The sequence below is a fragment of the Mesoplodon densirostris genome, chromosome 1 (assembly GCF_025265405.1).
Source record: "Mesoplodon densirostris isolate mMesDen1 chromosome 1, mMesDen1 primary haplotype, whole genome shotgun sequence".
Classification (NCBI taxonomy): domain Eukaryota; kingdom Metazoa; phylum Chordata; class Mammalia; order Artiodactyla; family Ziphiidae; genus Mesoplodon; species Mesoplodon densirostris.
Window position 1 is genome coordinate 199,862,930 of NC_082661.1, and position 14,827 is coordinate 199,877,756.

At 34.1% G+C, this 14,827-nt stretch overlaps 1 protein-coding gene and 1 pseudogene across 4 annotated transcripts in view; both read left to right on the forward strand.

The window, feature by feature from the left end:
- The window catches only part of ARHGAP24 (Rho GTPase activating protein 24), a 492,969-nt gene that overhangs the window by 65,275 nt on the left and 412,867 nt on the right, over positions 1–14,827 (forward strand). The window lies entirely within an intron of this gene.
- LOC132501553 (U6 spliceosomal RNA) lies at positions 12,749–12,840 on the forward strand (annotated as a pseudogene).

Here is a 14,827-nt window from a genome sequence, read left to right on the forward strand (position 1 = left end):
ACCTCTAGATGGGTGAGATTTCAATATTTCCATCTTTAACATAGGATCTCTATACTATATCCCTAGTCTAGGACATGAAGATACATCAGATAATATGCTACATTGTATCATTGTTTAGCACCCTCAACATGAGAGTCGGGCCATACACACATATCAAATATAGATGGAAATATATTATTGTACTTTTTTCTTTAGATATAATTACATATCACTGAAAATATACTGTATAGTGATTAAAATGTACTATCTTTGCCACTCATATCATGAATGCTCCCTTATATTTTGTTTTCAAATCTGCTCCAAACACCTTTTTTATTACTCATTGAAACTGATCAAAATATCTACCTAATTGTAATAGATTGCTGATTTGGTGCTTTAACTGGTAAGCAAAAGGTATGGGGGCTTTTGATCACAAAGGAGATTTAGTGTTCAGATTCCAAAATTTATAGCTATTTTGCCAAATAAATAAATGGTCGTAATTATGACAAATAATATTTCTTTGTAACAGGAGATTTTGGATACATCTTGTGAACTTAAATTAACTAAAGATCTTGAAGAAATATGAGAAAGAGTGAGGAAAAATTCCTTTTTCATAAAACTGTCAATGAAAAATTACCATTAATGTGTTAACTTGGCTGATGTGATTTGAAGGATAGTGCCTTTTTGTGACAAAAAATACATACTCACTTAAAAAATATGTGTGACTATTTATGTTTTCAGTAATATATATATATCTTATGAACATTTCAGGTCCTAGGTAATTTTATATCAAAAATTAATATTCAAAGCCACAAGAATTTACTGCATTCCTACTATATGCAATATGGGAGGCCATGATATCCCAAGCACAGTTTTGGGGAAAGAGCCTTATTTGTTTCCAATTTATTCAAGGAAAAAGTAATCCAGAGAAGGAAAATTATCTTTACTATCTTAGATACTCTATATAACTATCTTTTTTTAAAATAGTCTCTCTATCATTTGCATTTCAATCAATGGACAAGCAGTATTGAGTACCCACTTCACGTTCAATTCTGGGCTATGCATGAGATTACAAAACACAATCCCTGACCTTGAGAAGTTTTCCATCTGGTTGGTAAGATAAGGATCGGGCTTAAGACATAATTAAAGAAACACACATCGACTATTGATGCAAGGTCTCCCCTCTTATGCTCAGCCATTCATACTTTAACATTCTTTATTTTCCTCTTTTGACTATTGACTCTAGTCCAGGGCAGAAAGTGTCTATTTTGAGCGATGCAAATATAGGACTTTAGTTTGAAAGAATGTGGACAAAAAAACAATTCAAGTATAAATATACATATAGAGCCAAGAGATTCCTATAGGGAAAAATAATGTTTTTCCTGCTAAATTTTGAATGTATTCTCTAGAGTAAGCTGGGTTTTGGTATCTAGAAAAAGTTTTGCCTATTTGAGTTTTAAAACTCTTCTTTTGCCCATGTTTACCTGTAGGCATCTACAATTGCAGAAAACTTTCTTTAGAATTGTGATTAACTCTTGACATCACCTAGTATGCTTTGCTACAATATTTAATTAGAAAAAAATGAAGGATAACATGATAAAACAGAAGAGTAAGAAAAATTTTTTAACTTACAATTTAATATATACTAAGATGGCAAACAATTTTATAGCTTTATTTAGAACCACTGTCTTAATGTTTTCAAAGAATACTTTAATATAAGTTAAGGGAATTATTTAATTCACATTAATATATTCTTTGAAAAAATAAATAGTCATCATTTATAAAATAAATTATAAAAATCACACCAAAGTATGTATTGAGAAGAAGAGATTTGAAAATTATGTTATAAATGGAAACTAAGGCTGTAACTTTTGTTTCTTAAGTTTTGCTAGCCTAAGTTACCACCTAATAGACAGCAGGTATTTCCACTAAATTTAAATTGGTTAAGTGAAAGGAAAATCAGAAAAAATCTTTGCAACTTTCAAATTTCAAATATATTTCTACTGTCTTCATTATGAAGATTTATTTGAAAAGTATTGTGTTTCTAAAGGAGTTAGTCAACTAGGTTTATGATATGGAAATAACCTAATTATGATTAGCAAACATTTTCATCTTTTTAAGCAAATCATCCTATTATTAAAACTATCCTGCATCAAAATAATTTAGTATTTAGAGATTTTTTTTTTTTTTTTTTTTTTTTTTTTTTTTTTTTTTTGCGGTACACGGGCCTCTCACTGTTGTGGCCTCTCCCATTGTGGAGCACAGGCTCTGGACACGCAGGTTCAGCGGCCATGGCTCACGGGCCCAGCCGCTCCGTGGCATGTGGGATCCTCCCGGGCCGGGGCACGAACCCGTGTCCCCTGCATTGGCAGGCGGACTCTCAATCACTGCACCACCAGGGAAGCCCTAGAGATTTTATTTTTTAAAATACAAATTTTTAATGGCTCACTGATATTCACATGTATTAATATTTATAAATGAACACAACCAAATAACTTTAAAAAGTCTAATGTGATGGCATTTAAAATCAACATAGGACAAGATAGAATACTTAGAGGCCCATTTTAAACATTATTAATAATTCAGTGCCACCAGCCTTTATGAGAACTTACTAAGAGTATTCAGTTGGCTAACTTCGTCTCAGTAATCATAAGATAGATGAATAAGACACGGTCCTTGCCCTTGAGGTGATAGCAGTCTAAAAGTTATGATCAGCAAATTTTTTTACATCATCTTTATTTGGATATAATTTACATACCCAATCTGTACATATATAATTTAAATATAATTTACATATACTTTTATGTGTAGTTTGATGAGTTTAACAAATATATATGTTACTCTTATAACCATTACCCCATGTAAGATATATAATATTACCTTCACCCTAGAAATTTCCCTTGTGATCCTTTATAGTCACCTCTGGCTCCAAACAATGACTGTTCCAATTTTTTTCCCCACCATAAACTAGTTTTGTCTATTCCAGAAATGTTATATGAATGAACACATATAGTGACTAGGAAATATTTCTCCATAAGTCTTTCATGATTCTGCATGTCTTTTGTGAGCAGAGGTACTGACATTTTTCCAAAGGTGTTTGTATAGTGAACAACCTTGGAAGCTAGAGATAATGTCTTCTTCCTGAGAAAGGAGCAAGTTTGTTATTGTTCAGTGCATTAGAGATAATGTGTCTCTTTGGGGTAAAGTCAGGCGGGCTTACTGCCCATTATGATGGATTCAGGCTCCTGAAGCTCCCAGGTTCCTCTCCTGTAACATAACCCACTGTTTGGGCAGGTGTGGTACTCTAGCTAATCCTACTGCTGTGAGTAACAAAGTCCTTTGTCTGTGACCCAAGAGTCTGTGTCTTCTGCCAGCATGAATGAAACTTACAAGCTTACACATTGAATAAAATCTCAGATCCTTCGCAATTCTTGGCACCAGTATTTATTCTTTTGTGTCTGGTTTCTTTAGCTTAATGCTTTTGATAATTATCCATGTTGTTTTACAAATTAATAATTAGTTCCTTTTCATTGCTGAGTTGTACTAATTGCACGATTATATCAAATTGGTTTATCTGTTCATTTGTTGATGCACATTTGAGTTGGTAACAGTCTAAAAGTCAAGATCTGCACATTTTCTAAGTAGTAGTTTTTATACCATGTAATCCAATAGAGATATTTATAAAATGCTGTTAGAGTACAGAAGAAACGGTAATTAATCATGCAAAAGAAAACCTCACAGATGGGTTCACAGTTGAGCTGGACCTTAAAGAATGAGTCTAATCTTCTTGAGAGTATAGAAGCCTGGCCTGTTGACCTATTAGAAAAAAAAAAAAAGTTCTACTCAAGTTTCTTTATGTGCATGCATTTTATATATGTATATCTGTGCATAAGAATTTTCTTTTTTTTTTTTTTCTTTTTGCGGTATGCGGGCCTCTCACTGTTGTGGCCTCTCCCGTTGCGGAGCACAGGCTCCGGATGCGCAGGCCCAGCGGCCATGGCTCACGGACCCAGCCGCTCCGCGGCATATGGGATCCTCCCAGACCGGGGCACGAACCCGTATCCCCTGCATCGGCAGGCGGACTCTTAACCACTGCGCCACCAGGGAGGCCCAGAATTTTCTATTTTATTTCCAAAAGTTGTATGCTTCAGTTCATCAGCATGATCAGTCACTAGTGACACTATAAAGTTTTGAGGGGTTAGTGGGGTGCTGTCCACCCTCCCCCATACTTAATAAATTAACAATAATTTAACTAATATGGGTTATTTATGTTTTCCCAATATTATGCAGAGAATAAGTAAGAGCATCTTTAGGAATTGTTGCTCTTTTTATTGGTTTACAACCTACAATCTCAGTAAGTATCCTTGTTTGGCAATTATAGCTTCAAAGCAAGTTTTCTGAATCTCTGGTCTTTCATACAAGCAGAAAGCTGTCATGCAGCCTCTCCAGTGTAGAAATCCCCTAAGCAGATACTGCCTGGCCCATGCTCCAGTTTCCATCCTCTCAGTGCTCTTGTCACAGACAAGCCCTGATTCAGAGGACTTTGTTGGTGACAGAAGATGTAGTTCTATGTATTTTGACTCATCATAATTCTTGGATCTTTGCATTTATTCTTTGAATAAAATGGTTTCCCTTAGAAACATTTGTTTCAGGCTAACTGTATATCTTATATTAGGAAGCCCCTCGAAGAAATAAAATTCTTATAAATAAGTTTTATAATTAAAGAGATAAGAGTAGCATATGTGAAATAATTAATAGCTAATTATGTTACTGACAGAGGTATATAGATAGTGGTTGAATGTAAAATTTGGAATGAAACTGCTGGTTTGAATTCTGGCTCTACAGTTTACTACCTTCATGATCTTACATGAGTTACTTGACTGCTTTAGACCTTCTGTAAAATGAGGATGATTATAATAGTATCTATTTCACAAGGTTATTGTGAGGATTATATAAAAAGTATAATGCACTAATGACATTGCCTGGTGCGTGTTAAGTAATATGCACATTTGCTGTTGATGATAGTGATAATGATTATGATGATTACGATGATGAAGAAGAGTGATTATTTTAGTTGTAGTAAGTTCCATGAAGGAAGAGGTAAGAATAAGCACTGTGTGTTTGTGTTAACTTGAGACACAGATTTGGACGACTGCTTCATAGGTGCTTATTGGGGGAGTAATGAACAATAAATTGGAAAGGTAAACTGGGTTAGATTATGACACTTTGAAAATGAGGCTAAATTTAAACATAATGTGCTATACAGTTGGAAGCTTTTGAAGGTTCTGGACTGTATAAAATACATGTTTAAGAATGATCAGTCTGGCAGTAGCACTAAGAGAGGGGGCCTTAGAAACATCAAAGAATGAAGTCATCATATAGGTGTGAGGTAAAGGGGTGGTGGTGAGAGTAGAACAAAGCTAGTTAGGATAGAGAGAATGGGGAGGGAGGATAGGAAAAAAAGAATAGTTTAGCTGTGGGAGCAGGAAGAATACCATCATTAACTGTTGGTTTAGCTGGGCAGCAGAAAAATGATGATTGAATCTGGATTATTTAGCGATCTGTTAATGATAAAAATCCTGGTAACTGACCTTTAGAGTATTACAAGATTCTGAATGGCAAAGCAAGACTGAATTGTGTTTATTATAGTTTTGATGATAATTATTCTAATTAATTGGAAATTGACCATCTGTTCATGCTATAAAAGACATTACTAGACTTCGTATTTAATTAACCCGAGTGTTACATTTCACAACCATGTTGGAAAGAAGACTTTTTCTGAAACCCTTAAAACATGTTTTATTTTTTCACTCTAAGATTGTAATTGAAGTTGTGCTAATACTTGAATTTTTATAAGTGACCCTTTATGTAATATCTCCATTTTTTGTTTAAATTCTTAAAATTCTAAAGCAGCTCTATGAAAAATAAATACTGTTAGAATATTTCCTCAATAGTCTGTTAATTTTGTCTTCTACATTTTTTATAACAATATTAAGCTTTGATGTAATAAATATTTAAGTGCTCACCCTTTGTTCTATCATTACAGTGTTTGTCCCTTCAGTTTTGGGGAATGCTAGTAAGTATACAGTGTGGTCTGTGTAAGGTGATGTTGTAAGTATGAAGCAGTGTAGTTTGGTGGGAAAAAAAAAAGGGAAAAAGAACTTCTTTTAAAAAAGCATCCTCTTAAGAAAATACCTGCTCAGATATTTGCTAGGTTTATGGTTTGAGCAAGTCACGTTAGCCATTTGGATCCTACATATAACAGGGACATCAGTCCTGCTTTTAAGGGTTCTGTCAGGAATTATATGGATTATAACAAATGTATGGAATTCAGATTATATGAAATTTATGAGAAGTCTTATATATAAATATTGGTGATTATTATTAGTTTTTGCAAGGTAATATGTCAGACATGTTAAAACATTATGGGTTCCAATTCTTACTTTTGTCACTCCTGGCTTTTCTCTCTCTCAGATAATTCCATTGCCATTTAAAAGTATACTTGCTTAAGTCTTTCAGCTTTGTTTTTTCACCCAACCTAGATCTCATGAAAGGTGAGTTTGAGATTAGCATGAGTAATTTTCCATAGTCTAGGGAGGCCTTACTGAGCTAAGCAGGTGACTACAGATATTGGCACCTGCAGTGAGGGAACAGGTGTTAATCAAGCTGTAATAAAATTTTTACGACTTACAACTTTGTACTTTTCCAACTGAAATGACACAGTGCTCCATAGTTTCTTTTTTTAAGGCAAAACGGAACTTGTCCTTTTCACCGCTAATTTTCTCATAAAGTACCAAGCACACAAGCCTCATTCTTTTTTCCCTGGGTTAAGAGTGTCAAGTGTGCTGCAGCACGGTGGGGCTTTATTTGCTGCCCTCTGCAAAGAACGGACAACCAGCAGTTTCTGAGCTTTTCACTTGACTGCTTTCAAGCTGCTGAAGGAAGAGCAACAAGTCAATGTGGCAAAAGTTTCACATGGAAGGGTCTGTCCAGTATTAGAATTTAAAAGTAAAAACTCAAAATGAAATATATGTGCATAAATATCAAGGTAAGAATATATTAGTGATAGATCTGGAAAATGAGCCTTCTCATGTATGTGTATATATATATACATACACACACACACACACACACACACACGTATACATATTTGAAGAACAGAATTTGCTTCTCCTTTGTGTGTGTATATGTATATATACACATAAAACATATATATATATATATATATATTCTTATGACATAAATAGTTTTATGACTCAGATCACTTTTACTCATGGACTTATTAAAATGTGTATGCTATTCTATGCTAGAGTTTATTTCTGTGTAATATTTGAGAGGAAATGTAGAATTGTGATTAAGACACAGTCTCTGCAGCCACACTGCCTATGTTTGAATGCATGGGTTGTTTTCAAAGAGCCACTTATTAATGGTAGAACTGTAGGTACATTTTGATACCTTAGTTTCCCTATCTGTAAAGTGGAAATAATAATCATACTTCATAGAATTGTTTTGAGGATTAAATGAGTATATATACACACACAAACACATATACACAAATACATATGTACACATATATATTGCTTGAATAATAAGTGTATAGTAAACACTATATATCAATATTATTTATTAAACAAGTAAAATCATATTTCTATATAAAAGCAAAGAAAATGTCATACAGATTTTCAGTGGTAATTGTTTTTATAGTCTTCTAAATTACGGCATGACATTTACAAAAAATAAAATGATAAGATGCTAAAATGGCACAGTAATTCAATAAAGAGGGCCGGGAATAGAACACAACTTCTACTCTATTTACTGTCCTTTTTCCTTTAGAAGTCTTATCTGTAACTGAACTAGAAAAATTTTCCTACTAATCATGCTACCTCTAGAGGTACAATGCTGTTAAAAGACCATTTCTAAGAATCACAACATTGTAGAATTAACAGAAATCTTAGATATCAAATAGTTCATTCAACCTCTTTATTTTGGGGCTCAGAGGACTGAGACCAAGAAAATCAAAGGCATTTCTTAAGGTCAGGTAGCTATTTAATTCCAAAACCATGTTTACTAACTTTTAGTGTTGTACCTTTTCTTTTCTTTTAATTTTTATTGGAATAGAGTTGATTTACAGTGTTGTGTTAGTTTCAAGTATACAGCAAAGTGAATCAGTTATACATATACATATATCCAGTCTTTTCTTTTTTAGATTCTTTTCCCATATAGTCCATTACAGAGTATTGAGTAGATTTCCCTATGCTATACAACAGGCTCTTATTAGTTATCTATTTTATATATTGTAGTGTGTATATGTCAATCCCAATCTCCCAGTTTATCCCTCCCCCCCATCCCCTGGTAACCATAAGTTTGTTTTCTACATCATGACTCTACTTCTGTTTTGTAAATAAGTTCATCTGTACCCTTTTTTTTAGATTCCACATATAAAGAGATATCATATGATATTTGTCTTTCTGTGTCTGACTTACTTCACTCAGTATGAGAATCTCTTGGTCCATCCATGTTGCTCCAAATGGCATTATTTTGTTCTTTTTTATGGCTGAGTAATATTCCATTGTGTATATGTGCCATATCTTCTTCATCCATTCCCCTGTTGATGGACATTTATGTGTCCTGGCTATTGTAATAGTGCTTCAATGAACATTGAGGTATATGTATCTTTTTGAATTATGGTTTTGTCCAGGTATACACCTAGGAGTGGGATTGCTGGGTCATATAATGGTTCTATTTTTGGTTTTTAAGGAACCTTCATACTGTTCTCCACAGTGGCTGTACCAATTTACATTCCCACCAACAGTGTAGGAGGGTTCCCTTTTCTCCACACCCTCGCTAGTGTTTATTGTTTATAGATTTTTTGATGATGGCCATTCTGACCAGTGTGAGGTGATACCCATTGTAGTTTTGATTTACATTTCTCTAATAATTAATGATGTTGAGCATCTTTTCATGTGCTTTTTGGCCATCTGTATGTCTTCTTTGGAGAAATGTCTATTTAGATCTTCCCCCCATTTTTTGATTGGGTTATTTGTTTTTTTGATATTGAACTGTATGGGCTGTTTGTATATTTTGGAGATTAATCCTTTGTCAGTTGCTTCATTTACAAATATTTTCTCCCATTCTGAGGGTTGTCTTTTTGTTTTGTTTATGATTTCCTCTGCTGTGCAAAAGCTTTTAGGTTTAACTAGATCCCATTTGTTCATTTTTGTTTTTATTTTTATTACTCTAGGAGGTGGATCAAAAAAAGATCCTGCTGCAATTTATATCAAAGAGTGTTCTGCCTATGTTTTACTCTTAGAGTTTTATAGTGTCTGGCTTTACATGTAGGTCTTTAATGCATTTTGTGTTTATTTTTGTGTATGGTGTTAGGAAGTGTCCTAATGTCATTCTTTTACATGTAGCTGTCCAGTTTTCCCAGCACTACTTATTGAAGAGACTGAGATTAGATGAACATAGGTGCATGGGTTTATCTCTGAGCTTTCAATCCTGTTCCATTGCTCTATATTTCTGTTTTTGTGCCAGTACCATACTGTTTTGATTACTGTAGCTTTGTAGTATAGTCTGAAGTCTGGGAGCCTGATTCCTCCAACTCCACTCTTCTTTCTCAAGATTGCTTTTCCTATTCGGGGTCTTTTATGTTTTCATACAAATTGTAAGATTATTTTGTTCTAATCCTGTGAAAAATGCCATTGATAATTTGATAGGGATTGCAATGAACTGTAGAATGCTTTGGTTAGAATAGTCATTTTCACAATATTGACTCTTCCTGTCCAAGAACATGGTATATCTCTCCATCTGTTTGTGTCATCTTTGATTTCTTTCATCAGTATCTTATAGTTTTCTGAGTACAGGTTTTTTGCCCTGCTGTAGTACTTTTTCAATTACAGTAACATACTTGAGACTTACTCATGGTGGCCAAATGAGACACAAAATTTGCTTCTCATTTGATCCAGCATACTGTGAAGCATATGTGTTGTATATCTTTTTGTTTTGATATACTTTCACATTTAAAGAAAAGTTATAAGAATAGTACTAAGAACTTCTAACACCCTTAACCCAGATTCCCAATTATTTACATTCTGTTTCATTTATATATGTGTATATATATATATATATATATATATATATATATATATATATATATATATATATATATATATATATGTTTATTTATGATTTTTTTCTGAATTGTTTGAAAATTAATTGAAGACATCTATCTCTTTTAAATACTTGAATGTGTATTTCCTAAAAACAAGTCACATAACTGCCTTGATAACATAATTATCAATAATCAAAATGAGAAAATTTAACATTGATAAAACATTATCTAATCCACAGTTTATATTTAAGTTTTATCAATTTTCCCAATAATGTCCCCTTTCTTTGTTTTGTTTTGGCTCAGGATGCAAGCCAGGGTCAAGCATTCTGTTGAGTTATCATGTTTCTTTAGTGTAATTTCATTTGGAACAGTTCCTTAACCATTTTGTCTTTTTTGACCTTGAGATTTTTGAAGAATGAAGAACAGTTGTTTTGTTGAATGTACCTCAATTTTTGTCTGTGCGATGTTTCCTCATGATTATGTTTAGGTTATGCATTTTTGGCAGGGCCACCACAGTTATTTATGAAAAATAACTTTTTCATCCCTGGTTGTGAATTTATTCTCCTATGTTTTCTTCAGGAAGTGTTAGCTTTTAAATTTATGTCTAATGTCCATATTGAATTAATTTTTGTGTATGATGCAAGGTAGGGGAAGCCTAGATTTTCATTATTTTAAAGAAATTTTTAAAGCCTATGTGTTGTAAGCCTAGATTTTCATTATTTTAAAGAAATTTTCCCCACCCATAGTTTCATTGTGTTTTTCCTGGATATTAAGAAAAACTTTTTGGGGTAGCAAGTGATTAAAACCAACTCAAGCTAGATTAAGCAAATGGGAATTTATTTGCTCACTTTAACGGGAATAGTAAGGCATATCTCATAGGATCAAAGGGAGGTACACAAAGGCCAGGACTTCAGGAGCTAGAACTAGGATAGATATTCCAGGGCTCTCTCTTGTCCTTTCTCATATCTGCTTATCTCTGCATCACTTCATTGTGCAGACCACTTTCCTCTACAGGCCAGGGGAGATGAATACTCTCAGCCTCATTCATCACAGATGCTCATTCTTCCAGCGTCACTATTGTTGTCCTAAGGAAGGACTCTACTTGGCACTGCTTCAGTCACATGCCCTCTTCCTGGGCTGGTCACTGTTGCTTGAGAGCTCAGAACCTAGGCATAATCAAGTCCAGGCCCACCCTATGGCCGTGGGATGGTTCTACCATCAGAAACAACATGGAATGAGGGAGAAAGGGTTCCCAAGGATAGACTTCTGGACATTCCAAATATTATATGTCCCACCAAGATTCCTATTTTTTTAAAAATGGCTTTTTACAATGTATAAAATAAAAAATTAAATTAAAAAATGGCTTTTTATATATGGGATTTATTTATCTTTCATGGAACTCTTAAATAAATATATTCAGGTGCAGTAAAGCTAGATTTCTATTCTGCTCATCTAAAACTGAAGTGTGAATTAATTAGATACTTTGAAGAACTAAAATGTATGCAAATTATATGAGAATAATGTACCTCCTAAATGATTAAAGTTTAACACATCAAAGTCCATCATAATGTGAATGATGCTGAATGAAGTGGAAGAGCAGTCAGATTTTTTCATTTTGACCTGTCCCCACTTTCCTCAAATTATAATGAAAAAATTAGATTGTCAATACCTCAATATAATAAATCATTGGGAGAGTAACCGTGGTTCAGTGATTAGGACAAAATTTATTTACTTAGAGTGCCCATAATTCTCCAGAGCTTTAAAGCAAGGCTGATGATGTTCAACCCACAGGATTAATTGAAAATAAAAGAAGTGGTTCTTATTGGAAATCATTAAGCACCTCAAGGCTTGCATTTGAAGGAGAAAACTTGAGAGTTCATTGTAGACAAATGACTGTCTCAGCCAAAGTTACCTACTTATATAATATTTTCTTTGAAGTGTGGCTGAGTAAAAAGCTGACCCCATAGAGAGCCTTGAAATGATAATGTAATCGACAGCATAACTGACTTTTCTGGGTTGGATTCACTAAAGAAATCTGACATCAAAAGTAGTATTTTAGACAGGCTTTTGTCTAAATATAAATATGTGACCATCAGGGGATAGAGATGGAGGACCTCTTTAAATGACAGGCCCAGAGGTTATTTTCCTATTATGAGAGGAGGACCCAGCTGGGAAAGTTCTTCCCACCTTAGCCTGACTGTCTTCCTCAACATTCCACTTGCTTCAGTTTTGCTCTCTTCACTCTGCCCACTGTGTACAAAAGCTCCCCTTCATGGCTTCCATTGCTCTCCCATCCTCTAGGTACTATAATCCCATTAATTTTCAGATTTAGGTGGAAAGTCTCTTTTGTTTGTTCCTTGAGACAGCTTTTCAAAATAAAGTTTTACCAATGAAAAGTGAACTAGGAGGGAGGGGAAAGACACACAAAAGCTTAAAAATTGAGATGTTTATAAAATCTGCTTTCTGATCCTATTTTTAAGGGTCTAGTCATAGATGGGGTTAATTAATATAGAACAAGAGACGTTCAACTCCTATTTCCTTTTCCCTGCTTCAGATCCATTTGCTTTGTTCTTTGTGGCCATATGATGCAATGATAGTTGCCATCTTAGAGCTCTCAGCAAACTATTAGTTTTTTTCCATTAAAAGAAGTGGACTTTCTTGCTTGCTTCGGCAGCATGTTTACTAAAATTGGAATACTACAGAGAAGATAAGCATGGCTCCTGCAAATTCGAGAAGAGTTTCATATTTTTGTGTGATGTACAGCATGGTGACTATAGTTATTAATACTGTATTGCATGTTTGATAGTAACCAGGAGAGTGGATCTTGATAGTTCTCATCACAAGAAAATAAATTTGTAACTATATATGGTGATTGATATTAAGTTGACTTCTTGTGGTGATTATATTGCAATATATACAAATATTGATTAATTATTTTGTACACCTGAAACTAATATAATGTTATGTAAATTATACCTCAATTTAAAAAGAAAAAAAATAAGTTGATTTTCTTTTCTTTCTCATTTCAAATGGCAATCTCTCTCGGGGAGCACCTGAGTTTCTATTTTCTGTTAGGGGGGTATTTTCAGTTCTTGGTTTATTTACAGAATCAAAGTAATGAAGAGTCTCTCTCTCCTTTTCATATATGATTGATTTGTTGTGACTGTCTGGAGTGCTGTATTGAGAAGCCATCTGGAGGTGCATCTAGGTCCCTCAGGAAGGAGAACTGTGATTAATTAATAATGGCTGTCATGAGCTTAATAGTAGCTGCACACTTGCCACGTATCTGTCTTTTCTCTCAATTCCATCAATGGTAAAACATTTGTTTTGATTTGATTTTTATTTCTACTCAAGTTATCAGCCTTGGGAATTCCAGTGGTTTTCCTTTTTTTTGTTTTTTTTACTAATCCCTCAGATACTGATATGGTGGTGGGAGAACACATCTAAATATATATTAAAATACTTTTCTCCCTGTTGAATTAAAACCTCCTTAAGAAGGAGCAGGTTCTCTCTACAAAGTCTGAGGCATTAAACATACAACAAAAACAAAGTAAATATTTAAACTTTTTTTCAAATGGTTCATCCCACTAAGTCATTTTGATTTCTTACCAAATGAATATGGAAATATTGAAGCTTGAAATTTAAAATGTAGATTGACATTCCTGATCCATCACAACAGGTACATAATTTTCTATTATTGTGTATTCTCTGTTGTTTTGGACAAAATTTCAAATGAATCAAGGAACAAGATATTTAGTGTTTCTTCAGGAAAATAACTGCACATTTACAAAATTATTACTGTTAAATTTCCCCCAGGTATGCTCTTCTGGTGACTATTTTAAACTTTGCATTCATGAGTGTTGTACATTATTATTCAGTTCTCCTGTTTTCTTCTCACTTAAACTCTTCAGTTTTAGGAAGAAATATTTCTTTATTTTTAACTCAAGTTATAATCCCAGTGAGACAAATGGGATTTCTCTTTGCTCAACAGTTTCTGAAGTTTGGTTTAGCTTTAAGTCACTAAAAACTTAAAGGGTTGTATTTAGATGGGAGAATTTGGACTGAAGTCCTTTCATTGGTGTCTATAACATCAAATGGTTTAGGATTTTTGCACTGCACTCTGGGGAGCCTTGAGGTCTCTGAGGTCCATTCTCTTAGGCCCCAAAGACTGACTGATGCATTTGCTTTTTCATTCATTCCCCATTCCCTTCCATTTATTCAACAAACTTTGAGTATTTAGTATATGCTTGTGTGGGGGTCCAGGGAGCCCATATCCTCCAAGAGTTTTGGTATAGAAGACTGAACAGTAATAAGCATATGGACACATGTGACAAAGGCTATGTTCAGAGTGACATGGGAACTTGTGGAAGGGGAACATACAGACTGGGGACAGCAGTGGCTCTAGGGAAGCCTTCATAGAGGAGCGGAAGGATGAATAGAAGTTAATCACACAGTGAGAACAACCAAGTGTCGAAAAGCCTTTCAAAGTATTTTTAAAAATTCTATTGTTTCCTGAAAACATATTTGGCCTCCTGGAATTTATCTTGGAGCTAAAACAATCTCCACTAGATCCACTGCAATATGGGATCTAGAGTGCTGATTCCCTTGTAGGTATCACAGTTTGATTCATTCTTCCAGTGGAGAGGTGGTGTGGTAGAGAGTAAGGTAAACAAAGTGCACTGTTTTTCACTCATCAATTTTCTTTAGTTAGCGGTTACTTAGGCTACTAAGATGTAA